Source organism: Panthera tigris, chromosome D3, assembly GCF_018350195.1.
Source record: "Panthera tigris isolate Pti1 chromosome D3, P.tigris_Pti1_mat1.1, whole genome shotgun sequence".
Lineage (NCBI taxonomy): Eukaryota > Metazoa > Chordata > Mammalia > Carnivora > Felidae > Panthera > Panthera tigris.
Window position 1 is genome coordinate 73,786,530 of NC_056671.1, and position 23,933 is coordinate 73,810,462.

The 23,933-nt window shown below is 39.4% G+C and overlaps 1 protein-coding gene across 13 annotated transcripts in view; it reads right to left on the reverse strand.

Moving 5' to 3' along the window:
• The window catches only part of TCF4 (transcription factor 4), a 349,808-nt gene that overhangs the window by 51,120 nt on the left and 274,755 nt on the right, over positions 1 to 23,933 (reverse strand). The gene's annotated exons all lie outside the window — the stretch shown is intronic.

Below are 23,933 nucleotides of genomic sequence, written 5' to 3' on the forward strand. Positions count from 1 at the left end.
ATATAATACCCACAGGGCTGTCCTGTCCAAGCATCCTTTTTTTTTTGTTTTTAAACATAGACAGCTTCTGAGCACATGAAAGGTGAAAACAGAAGGGCATGCGTCAAGCCTCTCCCTTTTACTTGAACTTTGAATTAAAATTTTTACTTCTAAGAGAAAGAGACAGAGACCCAGAAAACGAATACACTATCCAGACCACAGAAAGTGACAAATACATCTTGGAATATTAAATTCCCATAGTGTCAGCTTTTTGCAGAGCTGCATGAAAAAAGACCATTAAAAGCCCAGATCTACATAGACCACCAACAATCAGCATGTACACAGGAAGAGGGGGGAGCACTCCTTTATAGCTCTTATTATATTTGTGTGTGCAATAAACTTAAAAAAAGTGTGCCAAAATCCTAATTTACTGAACATTCGTTTACTAATACTCATGAGAGTTGGAGAACCAGTCCTTTATAAAAATAGCCTGTGTATTTTCTTGTTTAGGTTTCCTTTAAAGAAGAGAGCATAGTGGAAAAGCATAAATTCATAAGGTATAGTTTAACTTTAATTGGTTCCCCCCTTGCCTTTTCTGCTAAATATAATTTTTTTAAATCCCTATTTTCTTTTGCTCCAAAAGTTCCTCTCTCCAGATGGTCGGAGAGACTGAAACACTGTCATCCTCTTGATGAAAATGGATACCTTCCTGCCTCCATTTTGAAGCAGGCAGAGGCTCACAAAATTGGCAGAGAGCCTGCAGTGATATTCACAGGTCACAGCAAAAGAAAGAGAAATTCACCAATAAAAAGGCAACTGCAGAGTTACCAAAAAATACTCCCATTTTTTTACAGTGCACGTCGAATAAACACCCTAAGAAAAATTATATAATTGCTCTCGGAACACCATGAATCACAAACTAAGCATTAATACAAGGTTTAGGATTTCACAAAGGATAGGTCCGCAGAGACAGATGTGGCAAAATATGCATACACATACATACATCAAATAAATGCTACATATGCCCCACAGTGCCCTTGAAAATTGGGAGGTCCTGGAGATGGAACAAAACAAAAACAAACCAGAAAAACCTAGGCACGCTTTAGAAAACGAGGAATTTTCCTAAGTCATAGAGGGATATAAGCCCCATATTACATGGGCTATACTTCACTTTATTTTTTAGTTCTCCTCACATTTTAAATACATAAATGTCTATTTCCTTCTATTTCCACAGAGCTTACAAAAAGGAAGAAATCTTCTCAATTATCTCTAAGAGACAAAGAATAAACCTTAACCCAGGAACCCCCAAACAAATCAATACCCTCAAGTTCTGTCAAGCGAAACCCAGCATTTTCTTGGGAACTATACAACTAATAAACCGTTTGGGAAATGCTACTGAATGTATTCAGAGGAGGTCTTGAGAGTAGGATAACAAGATGAAGGAAACCCTACTATCTAGAGAAAGGGGAAATTGAAAATCAGATCGCCTCTGTGATATTATCTATAGTACAGGCCGTTAGCCTGTATACATGGACAGCTGTTTGGCCATTGGTATTAATACAAGCTAAGTGTACTACGTATCACCCCCAAGTTTCAGAAACTAATGTATGTACTGTAAAAGTGAAAATAAACTGTGACCCACATTATTAAACCATCTTGTATTTGAAAACAATTGAAATAAGTTCTTCTAGGATTATATAGTTTAATTTTAATTATATTCTGCTACATTAACTTTAAACATGTCATGTATATTATTATGTCAACACCATGTGATGGCACCTAACAAGTTTCACCTTTTTTCCCGATTTGGGCAGAATTGGTTGATATTTCTTCTGGGAGATAAGGACATATCTTTGGTAATTCTACTCATGTATAAGGAGGCTACTTGGACTATGAATTATGATCAAGTTCAAAGATCTAAGAATAAGATCATTTATTCAAAATTCTTAAGTACTGCCTGCATAAACAAGGGGCAGGCAGAGAGGGAGACAGAGAATCCCAAACAGGCACTGTCAGCACAGAGCTCGATGCGGGTCTCAAACTCATGAACTGTGAGATCACGACCTGAACCAAAATCAAGTGTCAGACACTTAACCGACTGAGCTACCCAGGCACCCCAAGACTCTTCACATAAGATGAAAATCTTATTAACAAGAAATGGACCATTGTTTATGGTAAAAAGGCATCTTTCCCACTTCAAGTGACCTTTAAGGTAAAGTGCCCTATAGAACTGTTTATATAAATACACCTTGCACAGAACTATTGTACTTTTTTTTCAAAGACTTTATTTTTAAGTAATCTCTACACCCAACATGGGGCTCGAACTCACAACCCCAAGATTAAGAGTCACATGCTCTGCTGACTGAGCCAGCCAGGCACACCTATACTTTTATTTAGTTCAGCTCCCCTCCTCCATTTTAATGATAAGAAATTTGAAAATGGAATGGTCAAAGCAACCGCTCAAGATCTGCAATTTGCCCTCCATGCACAACTATCAGTGGCACTTAATTTTAGGTTACTTTCTTTAAAAATAGTGGTAGAGGTGTAAGATGATATTTATGAAAACAGATTGATCATAATGCTCATACTTCAATTTATCCTAAATATTTTCATCTTTAGTAACCTGGATGACCAGGAAGCTGCTTCATTATTTTTACTTCAGTCAACTATTTTGCCAATTTCTCAATCAAAAGACTTCAAGGTATGGGTTTCAATAATGTATTTAATAGAGACACTAAATTCAATAAGAAAAGCTCACATACAACTGATTTTAATTATGCTATTTTAGGTAACTAGAAAGATGATTTGTTAACTAAATATATATATCTTTAATTTAACAGAACAACGCCAAACGTCCCAGATACCTTCAAATAGTTAGAATCATTTTAGTGACTAACACCAAAAAATCAGTCCAATGAAAAATGAAATAAAAATCCCAAACTCTAGTTAAGTATATTGAAGTGACTCTATCTATGAAACATCAGAAAAGTCTAAAGAGAAACAAAAATCTACACTTAGTTTTTCTCTGATAAGGCCGCTTAGATCAAGGTGACTTTTGGCATTCTGATTCCTCCAAAGAAGTGTGAAATTTCTGTTGCAAAATTGGAAATGGGAAACTTGGCCCAAAGCTCATAGGCTGCAGCTCTTTTAGTGAACTATTTGTTGAATAAAAGCTTCATGGCAAACTAGTGGCAAAGTATAGTTTATGTTCAAATTTAGCACCATTATGTTTTCTCTTACATTTCCGAATTTAAAACAAAACCATGCATGCAGAAATCTGAGTTTAACAAATCTCTCTAGATAACACTAACCCCTGCACTGATAAAAATAAAAAAAACATTTTCATACTATGTATTTGGTTTTTGTTGTACTTTGAGAAGTATTACTATATTATATTAGCAGTTCCATCCAATGTTCCTGGTTATCCTTTGCTCAGTCATCAAAGAAATAATACAGTACCTTCTTTTAAATAGAACCTTTGCCTGTTAGAAAAGAAAACCAATCCCTCCCCCTCCCCAATCAACCCTCAGTTTGTTCTCCACATTCAAGAGTCTCTTATGGTTGGCCTCTCTCTCTGTTTGAAACTATTTTTTCCCCTTCCCTTCCCCCATGGGTGACGGACATTGAGGAGGGCACTTACTGGGATGATCACTGGGTGTTGTATGTAAGTGATGAATCACGGGAATCTATCCCCAAAACCAAGAGCATGCTGTTTACACTGTATGTTAGCTAACTTGACAATAAATTAAAAAATAAAATAAAATCTTCCATTGTAGAAAGAGGGGGAAAAAAAGCTAAATTTGGATTTCTTTCTTTTTCACTCTGCTCTGTAGCTTCCTCAGTGGTTACGCCACAAATTTACTAGCTTTATGCCATTGAAAAGTTGAATAATAATGCTGCTATTATGTTGATTATCTGAACAAATGTGACTTAGGAACATTAAGCCACCTTTTCTACATTAACAATCAACTAACTGGTAAAGGCAGGATTTAAGTGGGTCATCAGTCCATATTCTTTCCATTAAAAAAAACAAACACAATTTCTTGCTCTTAAAAGGCAAAAAGAGATATTTTATTTCATTAAAATTTTTTTAAACGTTTGTTTATTTTTGAGAGGGTTGGGGGAAATGGCAGAGAGATAAGGGGGCAGAAGATCCAAAGCAGGCTCCCTGCTGACAGCAGAGAACCTGATTTAGGGCTCGAACCCTCAATCCGCGAGATCATGACCTGAGCTGAAGTCAGATGCTTACCTGACTGAGCCAACTAGGCACCCCCAAAAACACATTTTAAATTATCAACACAAGGCTGTACTTTGACCATACTTTATAGAAATATTCTCATGGGGGTTTCATAATTACCTTTTAAGAAAGTAAAACGTGATAAGGCACGTTCATAGTAAAACCAATACATATTAATGTTACTTGCTTCCTGAAGTGAGAAGCTAAATTTTAAGGGGATAAAGAGAAGTGGCTACAGACCATGTGTCACGAGGCGTGTCAACTGAGTGGGGCTGGGTGATAACCACTGGGCTGTACAATGTACCTTTAAATTCCTTACCATTACTACCCCTTTGGGATTCTGCAAGAACCATCCGAACACAGAATTTTAACAGACTTTCAGGCCCTTAAAGAGAGTTGCTGTATGCTCCATAATGAGTAGAAAATAAAGCAGAATTATGCCTCAGATGCCCAAGTGCTAGCAGGGTTCACTTAGTAGTTTAGACCGTGGAAGATTTTATAAATATTCTAAACTGTGACAGTGAAACGCGCAAATGACAAGAGTTTATAGTGTGCTGTGTGTGATGTTCACAAACCTAGGCATATGCTTTGATGCTTCCCAGCATCTAATGGGGAAACATACTTAAAGGTAGATCAGCTCACTACTCAGACAACTGGGCTAGACTCTCAACTCTTACAATATTGTTTGAAAGACATGGGTCACACAGGAAGAGAAAAGAAAGCTTCAGGGCAGTGATACCTCCACATTCAGAAGAGTTAATATGGACTCTGTAATCGTGCCATGTGACCAAGTGAAAGGTATGTTCCTAACTGATCCATAAACCAAGGGGAAGATGTACTTGAAAGAGTCTTCAGAGAGTGTAGAAAAGTCTTTGGCATAATAGTAGAATTTATCCAGCTCTGGAGCTAGACCAACTGGGTTCAGATTCCAGCTCTCACAATTAATTGTGAGCTGGATGGTGATACCGTGAACCTCAAATTTTTTCCTTTGTGAAATGAAGTTACTCTTTTTGTGAGCATTAGAGATAACATCTGTCAAGCATAATTCTTAATCTGTTGTGGGCGCTCAATATATGGTATTATTATTTATATCTTGTTGTAAGTCCTAGTCACTGCTTATTGCTATTTTTAAGAAGTGTCTAGAACAGTGCTATCCAGTATACTAGCCATTAGTAATATGTCGTTATTTGAATTAAGCTTAATTAAAATTACATGAAGTGAAATATCCATTCCCTCAGTCATGCTAGACATATTTCAACTGCTCAACAGCCTTATGTGGTCACTGCTACCATACTGGATATCACTAGCATAGAACTTTCCTACTACGGCAGAGTGTTCTGTTGGGAGCACTGGTTTAGACCCATGCTTGTCTGTGAAGAGTCCTCCTGGGCCATACCCTCCTGGGTAGCATGTCATCCTCTGTTAGACTGCCTATTACAATAATGCCAGCCCATTTAAGAACTGATATTCTTTCTAGGCTGCAAGAACTAGAAGTCCTTTGGTGGACTAGCTACAGAAGCAACTTCTAGGTATCCCTAGTACGTAGCATATAGAGGGTGGTGATAAGTGTTGATGCTACTGAATGGCAGGATATTTACGTTTTAGTTTTATTTATTATTTTTAGAGTTCCTTGTACTACTACATATTTTTTAAAGTCCTTTTAGAACCATCTGCCAAAATTCCTGCAAATTGTACCAAGTGGGACACGAGGCAAGAGTATCTGTGACTCTCGGTTTCTGGATGTGTAGGAAGCAGAAGAAATTCTTCAACTGCAATTCTGTCCTTGGCCCTTAGTGTCTTTGGCAAAGGAATTATAGTTAGACATGGTGTGATCACTTTTTCTAGACGATAAAAGTTGAACAGATGTTTAAGTTTTCTGATCATGTGGTTTCACATTATTGGTAATTGGGTCCCTCTCTTCTACTCTCTCTTCATTTTTAATACTTTTTCTTTTTTTTAAATCTTTTTATTTGACTTTTTTTACAGCTTCTCCTTTCTCTTTTCACCTGCTGCCCTCTGTCCTGTCTCTTAGCATCATATTTCTAAAGCTCAAATGCTTTCGACCTTATTTTACAAATGAGCAAAGGAAGAGGTCAATGGACAGAGCCCAGGGCCCCTGACTTTGCATCCAGTCCCCTTGGCACTCTCCTTTCTAAAGTCTTTTCTACCTTTATAACTTAAATATTCTAATGGGCAGTAAAATGGCATAAAAGGTTAATAAACAGATTCAAGTAACGGAGTTGAGTAAGTTATTACAAGGTTTAAAGGCAGTTAATAATGCTCAAGGGCATATAACAGTCAGGCAGTAAATAATCCAAGAGTGCAAAAAACTAAAACCAACAGCAAACTATAGGAATAAAAATTATTTACGTGATATATTCTCAGAACAATACATACATTAAGTCCAGGAATATTTACCAATGGAAGAAATCCTACTTCATTTCCAGGTAATGGTTAAAAGCCAATCTGCATTGTTGTCACATAAATAGGAAATCTATTTAGAGATAACACATGAATGTCTGCAGTATATTGACAAACTGATGGGTATAAATAAATGGAAAAATTCAGAGGTGTAGGCTATTGAAACTGTGAAGCTTTTATGGCCATCTAAATCACTTGAAAGTTTTATAGGAATTAACCAAATAGTTCTAAATGCCCTAAAATAACTCCTAGTAAGAAGAATTTCTTTATTCTACAAACTATCTTTATTGGTAGTCATAAAAAAAATCACATTTATCGAAATGTGTGAAACATACCATTAATGTATATGATATTCCTATTTCATTTTCACTAACAAGTAATTACCTGTTTTCACTCTGTCATATTGCATCACGAAGAGAATATATGATCCCCCTAAAAGAAATTCCTGAGTATGTAATATACTTAAGAACACAATTACTTTGAACATACATCTATACATTCCATCACAAACATCACATATAATTTTTCCATTTTCTACATGTCAGCTGAGTTTTGATGATGTGTGCATGATCAGATCAGTATATTAAATCTAAAGCTAAATCCTATAAATGAATTATAGCCAAGAGTTTGACTCTTCTCAGCCACCACATTTCCTTTTCTGGGTTAAGAAGTAGTAAAATTGTGAGAATTTTAATTCCCTTCTTTGTTTGTGTCTTTACCAATCAAATTCTGTAGCTGGAAGACATCACAAAGACCCAAAAGAAAGCCACAGGAAGGAGAAGGAGGCGCTGAGCGATCCCTAAGGGTTCAGGCTCCAGAGTTGCATAAGCAGGAAGACATGGGTGGCCCGCAGCAATGCCTTTCCCTACAAGTGCACCCCCTCTGCAGCAAGATCGGAGATTATACAGTGCAAAAGTGAGCTGGACCCAGTATTAAGTGTGCCTCCTGTGTGCAACCCCTGCCTCCCCTCCAGGAGCTAAGAAAAACCTGGTGTTCTTTATGGGCAGGCAGCTCTACCTTATTCTTTCTTTTCTTCAAATAAAAAGGCAAGGATATTCTTATATTTTTTTTATATAGCTAGCTGTAGTATATTTTTCAAATCTCTGGATCAAATTTCAAACTCTAAAAATAAAGGGAATCTATATAGCCTTTGACATGTATAAATATTTACAAGGGAGGGAAAAAAATCCTGTTTCAATTTTTTAAAAAAGCACTAAGAATTACTAATAATTGTACAATAATATTATTGTAATTTAAATCTACATAGTGCTCTATTATTTTAGAAAGATTTTCAAGGTGTTATCATTGCAAACCTGAGATAGTTAAACACCCGGGAGAGGTATGATTTGGCTTACTCTGTTATGATATAATAGATATTAAGTCATACATATGATCTATCTAGATCTATCATAGATACAGAACATTTGAAGTTTTTTAAATTTTTTATTTATTTTGAGAGTTCGGGAGGGGCAGGGGGAGAGGGAGAAAGAGAATCCCAAGCAGGCTCTGCGATATCAGCATGGAGCCTGATGCAGGGCTTGATCTCCCGACCATGAGAACATGACCTGAGTTGAAATCGAGAGTGGGATGCTTAACCGACCAAGCCACCCAGGTGCCCCAGAACATTTGAGATTTTAAGGTGTTTCCACTTATTATCCTATAACCATCTCAGTCATATATGCAGGAGTTACCAAAAAGAAACAAAGAAAAGAAGTAAAATCATAGCTTAACACCCTCCAGAAGTGGAAAAGGACCTGGTCCCAATGCCTACCAGACCAAAGCTCTTGTCACACTTGGCATGAGAAAATAATGTTGTTGATAAAAACAGCTAACACTGTACTTAGGATATGCCAGACACTATTCCAGAAAAAAAAAAAGTACATGTACTCATTTTGTCTGTACACTAACACGGCTGTTGCATTATTGTCTTAATTTTACAAATAAGAATCTAAGAGAAGGTTAAGTAAGTTGCTCAAAGTCACATAGCTAGTTAAGTGGCAAAATGGGCAAAATCACGTAGTTCGGTTTCAGAGTTTGAACTGTAACTACCATTCTCCACCATTATCTCTTAGCAGCTAAGAATTCTTTCCAGGGTGTTCATGGACTTCCTACCAAAACCCAGCTTTGTGAATCCTGGGTCCCTTATCTATATGCCCTGACCGTTTTGCAGCCAGGGGGCTAACAGAATGCCTCTTTGCCTAAAGAGAAGAACACAAGGTGATCACAGTCCAGGGGGCACAAAGGAGGCTCCAGTGTGCTGCTTCAGGAGGACCATTCATCTGTCTTCCAGGCATGAAGCTGAGCAAAGAAGCAGCAGGTTATCAATACTTTTGTTCAACAGAACTGAAGTCAGAGAGAAGTGAAGTAATCTGCTGCCAGTTACACTGGCATTTAGCGGTGAAACCAGACCCAGGACTAAATACCAGGACACTAAACTGATAAAAAGCACCATATTATTTCTTACAGCATTCAAGTGAAGTGTTAATATAGTTCCGCCTGTGTGTACTAGCCTCTGGCTCCAAATACTTCTTTTTATTTTTACACCTGCATTTCTCTTGCTCTTGGCACGAAGTGAGCAGACACTGTATGTTTGCTATTACTTTCAACGTGGTATATCACAGGAATGCCCACTGCCAACATTCTGAGTACCTTGGCCCTAGCTGAGAATGCCTTAAACTGATTAAGTTACACCTGGCTAAAGATCTCTTGAAACACTTAATTGCACAAAATTTGGTCCAGGTGAAACCTGACGTCTTCCTGGTTACATTCCTTATGTTACTTATTCACATGGGACTTGGCTTCCTCACCAGGCTCAGGATTGGCACACATAAACGACTGTGGATGTTAAGTGCATCACAACTCTAATATGTTCCAAACACCTAACCAATTTGTTTCCAAGCTTTTATTTATTGACTGCTCACTGGAAATTAAAGGTAATGTTAAGAAGAACATGACTTCTAATTTCTATTAATTATTATTTCTACTTATTTTAAACCTTAAACAGATGTAACTGAATTATTTTTATCTCTACCGCTATCACATCAAATTCATGATTGTTCATTATTTCTAACAGATCACATCCCATTTCAACACTACTTTTTCTCTTTGGCAACCAGTTATGTGCTTTTTTTAAGACGACACCTACTGTTTCTTTAGGAGGTGTTGGAACATCAAAATAGTGTTGGTTAAATACGCCAATAAATAGCTTTGTGACCTCTGAAAGCATTGTTTCGTCAATTAAATGAGGGCAGCATATCTTCCAGATGAAAACAAATTTTAGGATTCTAAAACAAAGAGAGAAATCAATTTGAGATTTATTCCAGTGTTGATTATTGTTTCCTCAATAGCCAACTGAATGCTAAGAAGGCCTGTTCAATATAGTTGACTGCAGAAACAACAAGGTTTAAACAAATATTATGAAAAAATGTGCAAGTGTGCTGTGTGTGTGTGTGTGTGTGTGTGTGTGTGTGGTACTGGGCATGAAACAGGCTCAAGTAGTGACTAAGTACATGCATGAATGAATGAATGAATGAACACACTGAACACAAGATACACGCCAAACTAAGAATAACCTCATAAAATAAACATTCATTGTTCTGCCAAAACAGATTTTCATACTCTTCTCTGTTTGAGGGGTGAAGACAATGATCTATAATGGTCCGTACTTAAGGGTTCTAAGAATATTCCCCATCCCTTTCCTTTTGAACTCAAGTTTATAGGTTGATGACTAAAGACTAGAGCTGATATCCTCCACTGGATGTTATTTAATAGATCTGTCTTTTAAAATGGGATGTAAGCTCAAATAAGTTTGGGTACCACTGGGATAAACAAGTAACTTCAATGCTGCAGACCTTAATCAATGAACATTACCATGAGCGGTAAAAACCTATATCCCTGGAAAAAGTCCCATGGTCACAAACCCATTTTTCAACATATTTCCAATCATCCTCCATCTCAGGAAATGTTATCTTCTGCTAGCAGCTGAGAATTCAACATGATGAGTTCTCAGATCTTTTCTCAAGAAGTCACTTTTGAAAGCATGCGAGAAAAGTGAAGAAGTTATGAGGGTACAGAGAGGGCTTTACAAGAAGAGAAAACACGACCAAAGAAAAATGCCAGTTACGTTATAGTTGGAACTTGCGCAACCTGAAAGTGCTATTCCTGTCCCTCCAATCCCGGGTCTTCAGGGCCGCATTTGTCTATATTAAGCACAGACAATGGCCCGAGAGCCATCATTCCTAAGTACATGTTCCTTCCCAGGAAGCAAGAGGGATTAGAGAGAAAGTTGTGTCAAACAAAAGCTGAAAGACACTTTCAAAGGTAGAGACCCAACCAAGTAAGAATAAAAAGCCAGTAAGGCCAAGGTTCTAACTGATACTACAAAGACAAGAGGAATGGTCAAAGAAACAATTCACAAAAGGGGATATGTACTTCTCTAGATACCTTCTTTGCTTGAACTTAACAGTGGAAAAGAGAGTAAAATTGTATGATTGATCATTATAGAAAGTTAGTATCTTCATAGTGTTTTAAATTATAAAGACTTTCTGTTTTCATGACCTTAGTTAAGAATCACTTTGAGACAGGGGCACCTGGGTGGCTCAGTTGGCTGAGCTTCTGACTTTGGCTCAGGTCATGATCTCCTGGTCTGTGAGTTCGAGCCCCGCGTCGGGCTCTGTGCTGACAGCTCAGAGCCTGGAACCTGCTTCAGACTCTGTGTCTCCCTCTCTCTCTGACCCTCCCCTGTTCATGCTATCTCTCCCTGTCTCAAAAATAAATAAATATTAAAAAATTAAAAAAAAAAAAGAATCACTTTGAGACAGATTATCTATCCAAGAAGTCAACCATCTCACCCATCTTATACACTGGGAGACAAAAGATGGGAGAGATTTTACATGACTGGATGGGGACAAAGGGGGGCTATGACCTAGCTAGGGTTTTCATTCCAAATCAGAATTATTAGCACTTGATCAGAATGTCCTTCCAAATTGCCTACAGTCTAAGGAATCTGGATATCAAATTTCTGTATTAGTAAAGGAGATCTACTAATGTTAAATCGAGTACAAGATGAACTCTATGCTATGCTTGGTGCATCAGCTAAACCCTGGGTGCTTGAAACAGATGCCTTCATCTTCTGCTTGCTAAGAGAATTGTCACGAACAGTGAGTTTACAATTTGGTGAGGTTTTGAACAGGAATCATTGCCCTGGTATACTGTAAAATCATTACCCCAGCTCCCGTTTACAAAGGTGAAAAAAAAAAAAAAAAGCATGAATTACCTCTTTTCTGTCAAAACATATGGCCCTGGGGCGCCTGGGTGGCTCAGTTGGTTAAGCAGCTGACTTCAGCTCAGGTCATGATCTCACGGTCCGTGAGTTCGAGCCCCACGTCGGGCCCTGTGCTGACAGCTCAGAGCCTGGAGCCTGTTTCAGATTCTGTGTCTCCCTCTCTCTGACCGTCCCCCATTCATTCTCTCTCTCTCTCTGTCTCAAAAATAAATAAAACGTTAAAAAAATAAAAAAAAACATATGGCCCTAACTCCTTTCAACTAAAAACAACCACATGAAATAATTACCAAATCTATGACTCTGTGACACAGACTGAAATGAAAAAAAAAAAATAAAATAAGTGTTCAAATTGTCAATGCCTCTGTCCAATCAACCACTTCTTTATCTATTATCCATTCAAGTACCTGCCCCTCTCTCACACACAGCTGGCAATATTTCACTGATGTAATGCACAGCAGAGATTTTAGCTAGCACAAGGCTAGGTGCTTTGATACATAAAAACAAACAAACAAGCAACCAAACAAACCTAGGACTCTAGAATTGTCATTAGGAGCCAGTCAGGAGAACTCTGATGTGTAACAAGCAACTAGAAAACATGTGTAAATGACTAGTATTTATTATCCCTTTAGAACAGGGTTATTCAAAGAAAACTTCTTAAGGGAAATGGGGGGTTAATCAAGAAGGGCAATAATATTCCTGAAAGGGGACTGGGCAACAGAACAGATTACCACCAATAAATAGTGCATCTCTTCAGGCACATTTAAAATAGAATTGACTGTCTCTAATATTTGAATTTCAGACATTTTTTTTCATTTGATCTAAGTTTTCTTGATTTTAAAGATATACAGTTTAATGATCTGCTACTGGCTACCTCAAATATTTTTTCTGGAATAATAAGGGCATAAATAAATATAAACAACAGTAATTACTTTAACAATAAAAATTACAGTAAGAATGCCCCTTTGATTTTTTTTTCCCCAGGGAAAAAAAAGCCTTTGATAACTAAATTACTTAGTTCAATACTTTTGAATCTTCAAAACTAGAAATGTAAAATCCAGATGATCGTTTAATATTAAGATACGGGAAGCAGTTTAAAATTCTCAATGTTAAAGAAATTAATGAGAAACTTTTTTTACAAGAAGAGGAACACTGCAGTTTTACATAATAAAAGGCCAACAATTGATTTTTGTCTATTTTTTCTTCCTTGATAAATTAGTATCTAATGAGAATTTGAGAAAAATACAGAGAAATGTTAAAAAGAAGCAAGAGGATATTTCCTTTTTTCTTTTACCTGCCAGAGAAACATCCATTAAACATACAGTTCTTTGCTTATATAATGAGGACCCATTAGGTCCTTTGACTGGAACTTCCCAATGCTAGGTAGGCCCGGAATTTCCTAATCTCTACATAGATGGATTATGTCTCTACCATGTATGTATTTGTGCACGCCTGTGTGCATACCTATTTGTGTCAATGATAATATTACAGGTTTGTAAGACACAGCAGCAGGGGGATGGGAAGGATCTGTTTAATGAGTACAGGGTTTCCTTTGGGCATGACGGCAATGTTCCGAAACTAGACAGAAGTGGTGGCTCAACATTGTTAATGTATCAAATACAACTGAACTGTTCATTTTAAAATGGTTGATTTTATGTCATGTGAATTGCACCTCAACGAATGCAAACAAAACAAAACAGAGTAGCAAGCTCATAACAAAATATTCGTGAGGACCTATCTGTAGGGAGATGGTATTCCAGTAGTAGAGAGGACCAACAGGGTCAAACTTCCTAAGTAATATGCCTTGTCATCAGTTGCTAGATGGAAAACTTAGGTAAATAACGTAGATTTCTTAGGAGACGAGGCTGTCCTTCCACTGAAATAAAAACTGCGCTCTTATCAAAGTCACTCATGATCTCTTTGTTAGCAAACTCAATGTTCTTCATTCTACCAAGATGCACTTAGGGCTTCATGGGAGCATACATATGTCAAACTTCTCAAACTGTACGTTCAAATATGTATGATTTGTTGTATATCAATTATACTTCAATAAATCTGTTAAGGAAGTTTTTAAAAAAGGAGGTGAACTTAAGATTCTCTTTCATTGCCAAAATATCTTAAGTGAGTTAACTAGCTATAAATAATGGTCTCCAATGTGCTCTAAGGAGCAAGAGACCATCTTTCCACTTTTGATTCTATCGCTCATTAATTGACTACAGGTAGGTCATTAACCTCTCTTTCAATCTGATGATATTTCTTTGGTAAATAGAGATAATAACATCTGCTGCTACACAGAGATGCGGTACAAATAAAACAAGATCATGCACTGAGAAAACACCTTGAAAAAGTATGGACCTCAAGGTATCTAATTTGTATAGCATGTTCAGCGCCCTAAAGACACTTGCAGTATTTTTTGATGGTGATGAGTCTGTTTTCTTTAATGGAAGACTTCTGAATATGAGAACAACCTTCTTAATATGAGAGCAATATGAGAGAGAGAGAGAAAGAGAGAGAGAGAGAGCAAGCCCGTATGCATGAGAGTAAGCGGGGGAGGGGCAGAGAAGAGAGAGAGAAACCCAAGCAGGCTTCGAGCTGTCAGCACAGAGCCTAATGCTGGCTTCAAACTCACGAACCGTGAAATTACGACCTGAGCTGAAATCAAGAGTCAGACGCTTAACCGACTGAGCCACCCTGGTGCCTCAAATATATTTCATCTTCTAAACTTTCCCAGCATTTTACTTTAGAAATGTGTGAATTTTAGGAAGAATAGAAGTCATTTTTCCAATAAAACGCTATGGGCTCTTCAGGGGCAAAGGATGTAACCTGGAGCACATTGAAGGCAATGGCTTGACCACAGCAGGTGCCCAACAAATAGTTACTGGGCAAACAAGGGAAACAGCCAAAGTAAAAGAGGACCAATTCTTTCCTTCACTTACAAAGTTTACATGGCAGATTTTTAGCACTGAAGCGCCTTACACAAATATATATCTCAGGTATCTCTGTTGAGAAAAATCGTCCTCTGAATCACGAATGGCTTCTTCAAGGTACTGTACATGAGGGTGCACCTCTGGCCTCATAGCAAGAAGAGGACATCATACGGAGATAACGTAGATGTGAAAGATACGACACTGTAGTTGCACAGACGTCCATCACCGGATGTGCAAAACTTCAAGGAACTCATCCATGTAGAATTTATGAATATCGCTGACTTGCTCTACTTGTGATACCTGTTTCTTAGTTTCTGGGTCCAGATTTTAAAAATAAAGATTGCATGAAACTATAACAGTCAGTCCATGCCTTTAATTCTCCAAAAAAAGGGTGAGAAACTTAAACAGAAGTCACAGGCATGTTAAGAGCACACATCACCTTTAGTGAGGTTTTCCATCATTTCCATTTAATAGGAACCTCTAAGCAGACTGGACTCTGAGAGAGGCATAACTCAAAATACAAGCCTCAAGCTGCACTCACCTCTTTAAAAACTCTCCCTTTCCATCTGCCATATGATTTGTCCTGTCTTTATGGCTCTGTTCAGATCTGTTTCATCTCATTGGTTTGTATGGCTCACTTTGCCCTTTGCATGTCTTCTATCTTGCGTTACTGTCTTCTGTTTTATATTTATGATCTGTTTTCCCAAATATGTTCCAATTCCCTGTGGTGTGTGTGTCTCATTCTCCTTTCCTTCTCTCTCTCTCTCTGGTAGATAAAGATGCTTGATGCTCATTTTCTGGTGGTGGTGATGATGACAATGACCACGATGATGGAAAAGCAGCCTGCCATGCCCTTTCTCCACCTCTTTACCCTCCCTCCACACCCACTACCCAGCAGAACTGCTCAAGAGCTCACGGATGCTGCAGCCAAAGGTCACTATTGTCTCTCAGCAACATCTGACACCATTCACTTCTTCCTCCTTCTAGTGAAATGTGCTTCCCTTGGCTTTGCTGACTAGGTTTTCCCGGTGTTCCTGCTATCCCTCTGGACTTCTAGCTTCAATGACCTCTTGGGCATACCCATTCGGAGGGCTCCTTATTACAGTCATGATAAAATCTCAACTCCTTCATAGGGTACACAAGGCACTTTATGATCCGACCACTGTTGATCCTTTCAGTCTCTGTTATCCTCTGGCACCATGAGCTCCAGTCAGGTAACAGTATATGTCATGCTCTTCCTTGGTCCATTTATTACCTTTACATTTTGCTGCTTAATACCCATTCATTCTTGGACCTCACTTCCTCTAGGTCAAACGTGGGACAGGTGTCCCCTCCTGTGTCCAGCTCTGGCTGGCTGTGCTCCCCCAACAGTGCATTATCAAACTACATTTTGCAGGCCCATTTCCTTATCTATCTCATGTCTGTCTTGTTTAGAGCTATATTCCAGCACCTTACTCATGGGAGGCATTGAAGCTTCTTACCGCCATTTGAGTGAAGGAGTTAGGAAAAGTACATTAAAATGTTTTTTTCAACAATCAAAATAACTTCCCGAAATAGGAAAGATGAAACCCACCACCTCTCTAAAACTTCAAACTGATCATCTCAGATGATGGTGCTAGTCCAAAGAACAGATACAAGATTTTGTCCAAGTACATGTCAATGACTTACCTTCAGTGGGAAAAGCCTGAAGCTCTGGCTGGTTTTGTTCCCTAAATTCCCCTGTGTTCTGGTCCTGTACTTAAAGCCAGATGCCAAAGAACAAGATACCAAGAAGAGAGAATAAGAGGTCTCTAAGGTCTCCGCAGTGGTCCCAGGACTTAGAATCCCTAATGCTGGCTCCCTTGAGTACATTGTGGAAAAGAGAAGGCAAATTTCTACCACCTACAGAGAAGGCCACGGAGCTCAGGCATGAAAGAATGGGACTCTGAGCTTGGTAGCGTATGGTTGAGCTATTACCATAATGCCAAGAGGGTACCATTCGTCTTCAGGAGGCTTTTACCTGCAGCAGTTTATCACTTTGATTGAACAGGCAACATCCATTTCTGGGCCAGTTTTTTTTTTTTTTTTTAAATAAGGATGCTTTTCTTCTGTTGCACAACAGTCACACCAAAGAGAGCCATGCCAGTATGACTGTTCCTAAAGGTGCGGTGATCTGTGGTGTTTTCTAAAAGAGTCGGTTGTGAACCAAGTGAGTGAGAAAATGCTAAGATTTGCATTTTCTTGGAATGTGATGCTATTTTTGAGCTTCTGATTGAAAAAACTTAAACTGTGAGTAATTAAGTATGGGGAAGCACACCAAAGGTGGCTCATAGTTAGGCACATGGTAAACCGATTTGCCATTGAACTGGGAGGCTAAGATTTGGGGTAGGTGAGAGGAGCCATGCCTTGTGTTTGTTCAGTGTCTCAAAGTAGTTTTCAAATGTCATGGGCTCAGCAAAACCCGAAACACATTTTCCCAGCACTTCTATTTTTCAACCCATGTGTATTTCAAGAGGCGCTTCATTCATATGCTTCTGATTTATTTACATGCAAGTCATCAGAACGTTGTTTTGTGCGAACTATCCAATGTCCAGGAAGCCTGCTGAGCCTTCCCTTTGAGGTTTTTTTTTTCCCTTAGGATCAGGAAGCCATGATTTACAAATAGGAAAAAAGAAAGAAAGAAAGAAAGAAAGAAAGAGAAGAGAAGAAAAAAAAGAGAGAAAGAAAAAAAGAAAAATAAAAGAAGCTCATCAAAATCCCCAATATTTTTTCCTCAAAGGTTCAAATTTTGTTCAAAAGGAGGTGGTGTAAACTGAGTACAATTCTGTAGCTGGCAGACTTCGCAGTTTCCTGTTCCTAATTGACATCGCCCTTCTAGATGGTAGTAATATCTTCCTTGTGGACATAAAAGTGCATATTTGCAATGCATGAACAAGAACAGGTCCTAAAGAGAGGTGATGAGCTCTTCAAAGATTCAGTGAATGTGTTTTGCAACATGGTATCTGGGGCCAGGGAGGGGGGTCTCCACATCAAGAGAGAGGAAAGTAGTTCTCACTTTTCCAGGAGAGTCCTGAGACAATGAGCACCATTTTTCATTCCACTAGGGACTTCCCAGGCATCCTCTGTCCTCAATTTATAAAAGTTACCCCATTAGGGGTATGTATGATCTGACAGTTGCTTACACACGTTAAAAAAATAACACCATAATATTATATAAATGTTTCTCCATTTAAAGTAACTACAAACTTAAAAAAAAAAAAGGAAAAGAAAGAACACTAGTAACTAGTAACACTTTTAGTACTACCAAGGAATGCCTTAGTTGGAGGATCCCTATATTCAGACTTTTGACAAAGCAGCTTTCTTTTTCTTTAATAAGGACTAAGATGCCAAGTATTAAGCACATGTAGGGTTCTGTTTTTTTTTTTCTCCCATCTTTTAGGATCATTGGTGTCTATATAAATTTGGCCATTTAAAAAGATACTCCAAAATGTAGAAATATTTTAGAGGACTGGAATAAAGTTTCAACAGTGGGTAGTTTTTTTAAAAAAAGGAATTGTATATAAAAAGGTTGCTTTCTCTGTAAACTTACCTAAATTTCAGTCCTAAAACCAAATTAATGCTGGGCAAGGAGCATAAAGCTGGTATCTAACACTATCTCATGCCTCTGTAGTGCGTCTCTAAAATATAAACCCACATTTCCCATCAGACTCTTTGTCCTCTGTTGGGGGGATAGATTAGGAATGCCAGTTAATCTGAGCAGGGCCGGAAAGATTTCTACCTATGCTGCCTTTCAAAACTGAGATATCTCTCTTCCCTAAAACTCTTTTCCATTTTCCCATTTCAAAACCAGAATGGTTAGGACTGAAAAGATTCAAAAAGTCTTCTCAAATCAAATATCTCCCCAGCACAGCTGCTGTTAAGTGACCCAACATGTTCTCAAACAGGCTTACAGCCCATACACTACATTATTTTGCTATGAGTCCTCACTACCATATATTCCAGGAAAGCATCAATTTAAAAAAAAAAAAAATCACCAAATTGGACTTCTCAATACATCGGTCTTTGAAAGCAGTTAATATGGCATGAGCAGCAAGTAGAAATGTTAAGTCTTAAGCTGTCAAACTGAATGGTGATTTAAGGTTATAATATGTGTCCAGTAACTATCAGTCAAATAACCAAATCTCCACTATTAAAATATATGACTGGAGCAAATCAATTAATCACTAGTTACTGTGAATTCAAACACAGCTCAGACGACAAAACTGTATTAAATTGTAGGAACATTACCAAATAGCAAAATATAATCGTTATCAAGACTGTTAAAAAAAAAAAGACAACCATATAGCAAGCCAATCTGTATGTTATAAGGAGAAATTTGGGTAAAGAAAAGAGTAGCCTTGGGCTAATATCTTAAGAAACAGCCAACTGCCATTGTAAAATTATGCTCTGTTTTATCTACAGAGTCTATAACACAGGTATCTCCCTATAATTTAAGTCAACAACTGAAGTTTTCAAGTTTTTACTGCCTTTTGATAAAGATCAGCTCTAATGTGGAAATAAATATGAAGAAATGTGTCAAGTATTATGGTTAAGTTTCAATAGATGGCCTTCAGAATAATAATTCACCTTTAAATTTAAAAACCTTCCTGGGAGGACATATTTTTATGTTTTGGTCCTGATTTGTTGGTTTTCAGTTTAAAAGAAGGAGGATGCTAATAGAAACATTCACTCACAAGAAACCACGTTATCGTTTAAAACTATATAAATTCCTAATTGCGAGTAATATTTTGAAATGCAACAGCTGAAGTGAAAAAGTCATAGTCTCATGGGCTACCCATCTGTAGAACAGATTAGAAGACATGTGAATTTGAGAGCATTATAGAAAAATGTTACTTGGAAAGAAAACATTTTCACGGGTAGCATTAAAAGTGTCTATAATGTTCTTTTCCCCTCTTTGCCTCTCTGTTCCCCAATACTAGACCTTCTCTTGGCAAACTCACAGATGCAATCCCTGCTGTGCAGCAGTAATGAGGAGCCTCCCTCTGGGTCCCCCCTACTGTCACAAATTTAGTAAGAGAGAAGTCACTGAGTATGAGAGGGATGGGTCTCCAACATCTCCCTTCCGAAGGGAAGTGCTCACACAGACCTACACGCCCCAAAGTGCTCCTCCCTCTTATGGCTGAGATGTACAGGAAGACAGAACCTCACAGAACTCCTGCCCCTATACAGCATATGCTCAAACAAATTCAAAGACGTGTCCTGGATGCGCACACACACACACACACACACACACACACACTAATCTCTATTGCTGCCATTTTTCAGTGTCATTTCAATGTTTAACAACCTGAACTAATAGCCATTTTAAAACATGTCCCGAGCTTCTGGAGAGAACCCAGTCCCTATCACCCATTTGCTTTTTAACTTTAGTATAATTCTGATCATCTTGATGGACTGACCTTCTCTGGGATTTTAACACAAGAGTGGACAAATTTTTGTTTGTTTGTTTTAATTGAAGATCCTTAATATGGGCCACATGTTTCTGGCGGTGATTTGGAAGTACAGAGGAGGCAGGGGCAGGGAATGCGGAGTGGTAGAGGGTTGGGGAGGGAAGGGGGGCAAGTGGGGAGGGGCTGGATGATGAAAAGACCAGTTCCACAAGCAAAGCACATTAGCAACCCAGAGTGGAAAGGGCCGGAAGGAAAACCCACCCACCTCACCCCTGCGTTCATTCTATCAACCTGCAATTGCTGCAATCAAAACCATATGTCGGTTCTTCCAGATCTTTCTCACAGGACAAACATGCGAAGGGCCTCAGGCCTGGCGTTGCCATCAAATGGTAATTGATACCATATGAGCCACAAAATAGAAAAGCACATGCAAACAGCAACCTCTCTCACTGCACCCCCACCTCCCAAACCCCTTCTCGGCCCCTTGAGAGGGATGAAATTGCCGGGCTGCTAAGTGCACTGCGCACCGTGAAAAACAAGTGTATGTGGCTCCAGCGACCACCTGTAAATCAGAGAGAAAGGAGGGTCCGCTCGCCAAGAGCTGGTCCCAGAGAACAGGCGAAGGCGAAAGGTCACTCCAGGTTAATACAAGGTCATCGATCATGGGGAAAAATGAGCACAGGTGTGAAGCAGATCACAGGCCTGAGAGCGGAGAATGACCTCCCCGTCCCACAGCACATCCGGCCTGGAGAAAGCTGGTTCCCGCTAAGCCACATCTGTCTTCCTCTCCTACAAGTGAGATAGTGGGAAAGTGGAAACCACTCCCCAATTACAAGGCAATTAGAAGGAAAGAGACTCCAGTCCCGCATCTGCCGTCCCCTTCTCTGAAGCTCTTTCTGCATCCCTTTGTTCTCATCGCAGGAAAAAAAAAAAAAAAAGATCCAGAAAACCTGCTGAGCCGGAGGTCCTGGCAATTGCTGGTTGAATGTAATACAGTAGGTAAAACACGTCTCTTATTTCCACTGACACTGACAGACCACAAGTAGCATACGGCCCTCGCCTCTGCATGTATATATTTTCTTATTAACTCGATCGGGCAGAAATTTGCAGAGATTTGTTTGGATTTAGAAGTCACAACAGAACGTCAGTTTTACAAACCAAGGCTCATTCTGTGGTGAAATGTACAGCTCTGGACCCAACCATTCACCGCACACAGCTATTTGTTCCAATTCTCTAGCAGACGCTTCTGAACAAACAACTAACTTCTTCTAAACACACGCAACGGGTCTAATTTTTCCTCTTTTGCCTATCCCATTATATGTGATATTTTAGTCTTATAGATCTTATGAAGCTTAAATAGTTTCCAGATGGGACTAGGGAGTACAGAACCCTGTAAACACCCTAAGTTATAAAAAGACCAACCAAATACTTAAAACAGAAGAGAAAGATGATAGGACAGTCTTCTTTTAAGAGCAGTTACCTCGTGAGCAAACACCGAGAACTGTAAAAGGGCTGGCGGGGGGGGGGGGGGGGAACAGATATCAACTCTCTTTTTCTTCCCCCAATTCTCAAGGACTGGCTGATTCATCCTCATTTAGGTCGTGTCTATTTATATCTTTTCTAATTACAGCATTCCCCCCCCCTCCAAAAGACGATTTTAGCTCAATTTACAATTCAGTACATCTCAATGGTAAGAAAGCAAAGGCAGGGTTTTCACCTAATGATAAAGTGCATCGCCCCACAGAGGGAGATTGATAAGGCCTATGGATCCCATCCGTTTGCCCCGATTCTCAGCAGGCGACTCTTCCTGAACGTGTGGCTACAAAAGCCCTGCACAAGGTGATGTTTCCCAAGGATCCTCAGCTTAGAGGCAATCCAGAACCATTCATGACACTCAGCACCGATCCAAGAGAAAAAGAGTGAATACACGAAGGGAGTGAAGTAACAAGGACAGGGAATTAAAATGAAAATCCTGCTGGATGGCGGGAGAGGAAAGAAGGAGGGCAAAGCACAAGCCAAAGCAGCACAGTGGAGCTCACAAGGGGTCAAATCAGGCAGGCTCGGGATAACCACTCTGGGGAGACTCTGACCTTACCTCTGCTTTCCCTTCGTGGTCCAGTCAACATAACCCTGTATCTGAGCATCTGCATTGTTTAAATTTCATCCTGTGGTGTTGTTTGCTGATTGGTCAGACATGGCTGACAGCATCAGAACTGCAATCTGACAGACAAGGAGCAAGCAGGACCACAGCACAGAATTCATAATAGGAGGGAGAGAGGGAACTTCATGCTGGATATATGAACTCAGGCCCACAGATGTCTGCTGCGAGGCCTGGGGCTCGCCTAGGGGTGGGAGGGCCTAGGAAGAGACAGGGAGGAGGGCATGGAGGAGGGGAGGTGGGACAAGCCCAGCCACCCGAATGACCAAGTACGAGGCTTCCCTTGGATGGAGCTGCATCTGGACCACGTTTAGCAGCTTGCCTCTTGCCACTCCCAGTTCCTGCCGGGAGCAGAGGAGGCTTCTCTCCGGGAATGCCTTCTCTACAGAGTAAAAGTGGTGTTTCCGGTTTGGGATATAGTACTTGTCCTTTCATTTGCTTGTTTTTCAAAATTTCTGACATTTTCCACAGGACACAGAAGAGGCCAGTTGACAAAAGTGTGCCATCCAGATTTTTGCCGGGGAGAGGAATGGCCTCCGACTCCATGAAACTCTTTTAACTATCTGATAGCAGTAAAGCCAAAAGGAGAGGAAAAGAGAAAGGTTGAAGGTGTTTGGAAATGGTTAGTAAAACTGCAGGAGAAATAATGGAACAGAGAGACCAGAAAGGAAATAGCCTGAAAATGGGGGAGCAGGGAGGGGCCGCTACTGCTGACTGACGGGGTACTTGGGTCTTCACTCTGACCCAAGTTCCTGTTTCCCTCCAGGTGGGCAGGAGCCACTGGGAGCAACAGTGGCTGGCCACGGACCACTCTCTCCTCTCGCCATTTGCTCCCAGTATGTACACACACACACACACACACACACACACACACACCCCTTCAGTTTACTGGGCAACAGGTACAACTGAATTTACTCTCTATAAATGTAAGATCACTTTCCCTCATGAAAATATATATTGAGAGTTTTCACCTCCAATTAAGGATGGATTGGATTTGAATACTGGCCTTCACGTCCCCTTTACCCAGAATCATGACTGCACAATTCTGGGGCAGCGGGGGGAATTAGTAGATTTTTAAAAATCCAAGTAGAATTCTCCAACACACAGCAAAGAACGTTACCTGCAAATGTCCTCTTTCCCGGCATCATTTGTTTGCAGAATTTTTGGGAAGGTATCACACATTTACTATTTCATTGCAGAAGAAAAAGAGACGTTAAGGTACAGCGAGGGTAACAGAGCAATAAAACAAACAAACAAAAAAAGGAGTGATGGATAAACGTGGCAAGAAATCAAAGATAAAATAAGGGCCTGAGCAATTGGGATACTACAACTAGGTAAATGGGCAGAAATAGAAATAGGATGCTTTGGCTGCAGGGAAGGAAAGGTTGACACACTATGAAAAGCAAGACTCAATGCAAATCCTGGAAAAACACCATCACTGATCTAACATCAATCTGGAATTGTAAAATGGCACATCAGGGTAGAAGAAATCTATCTAGTA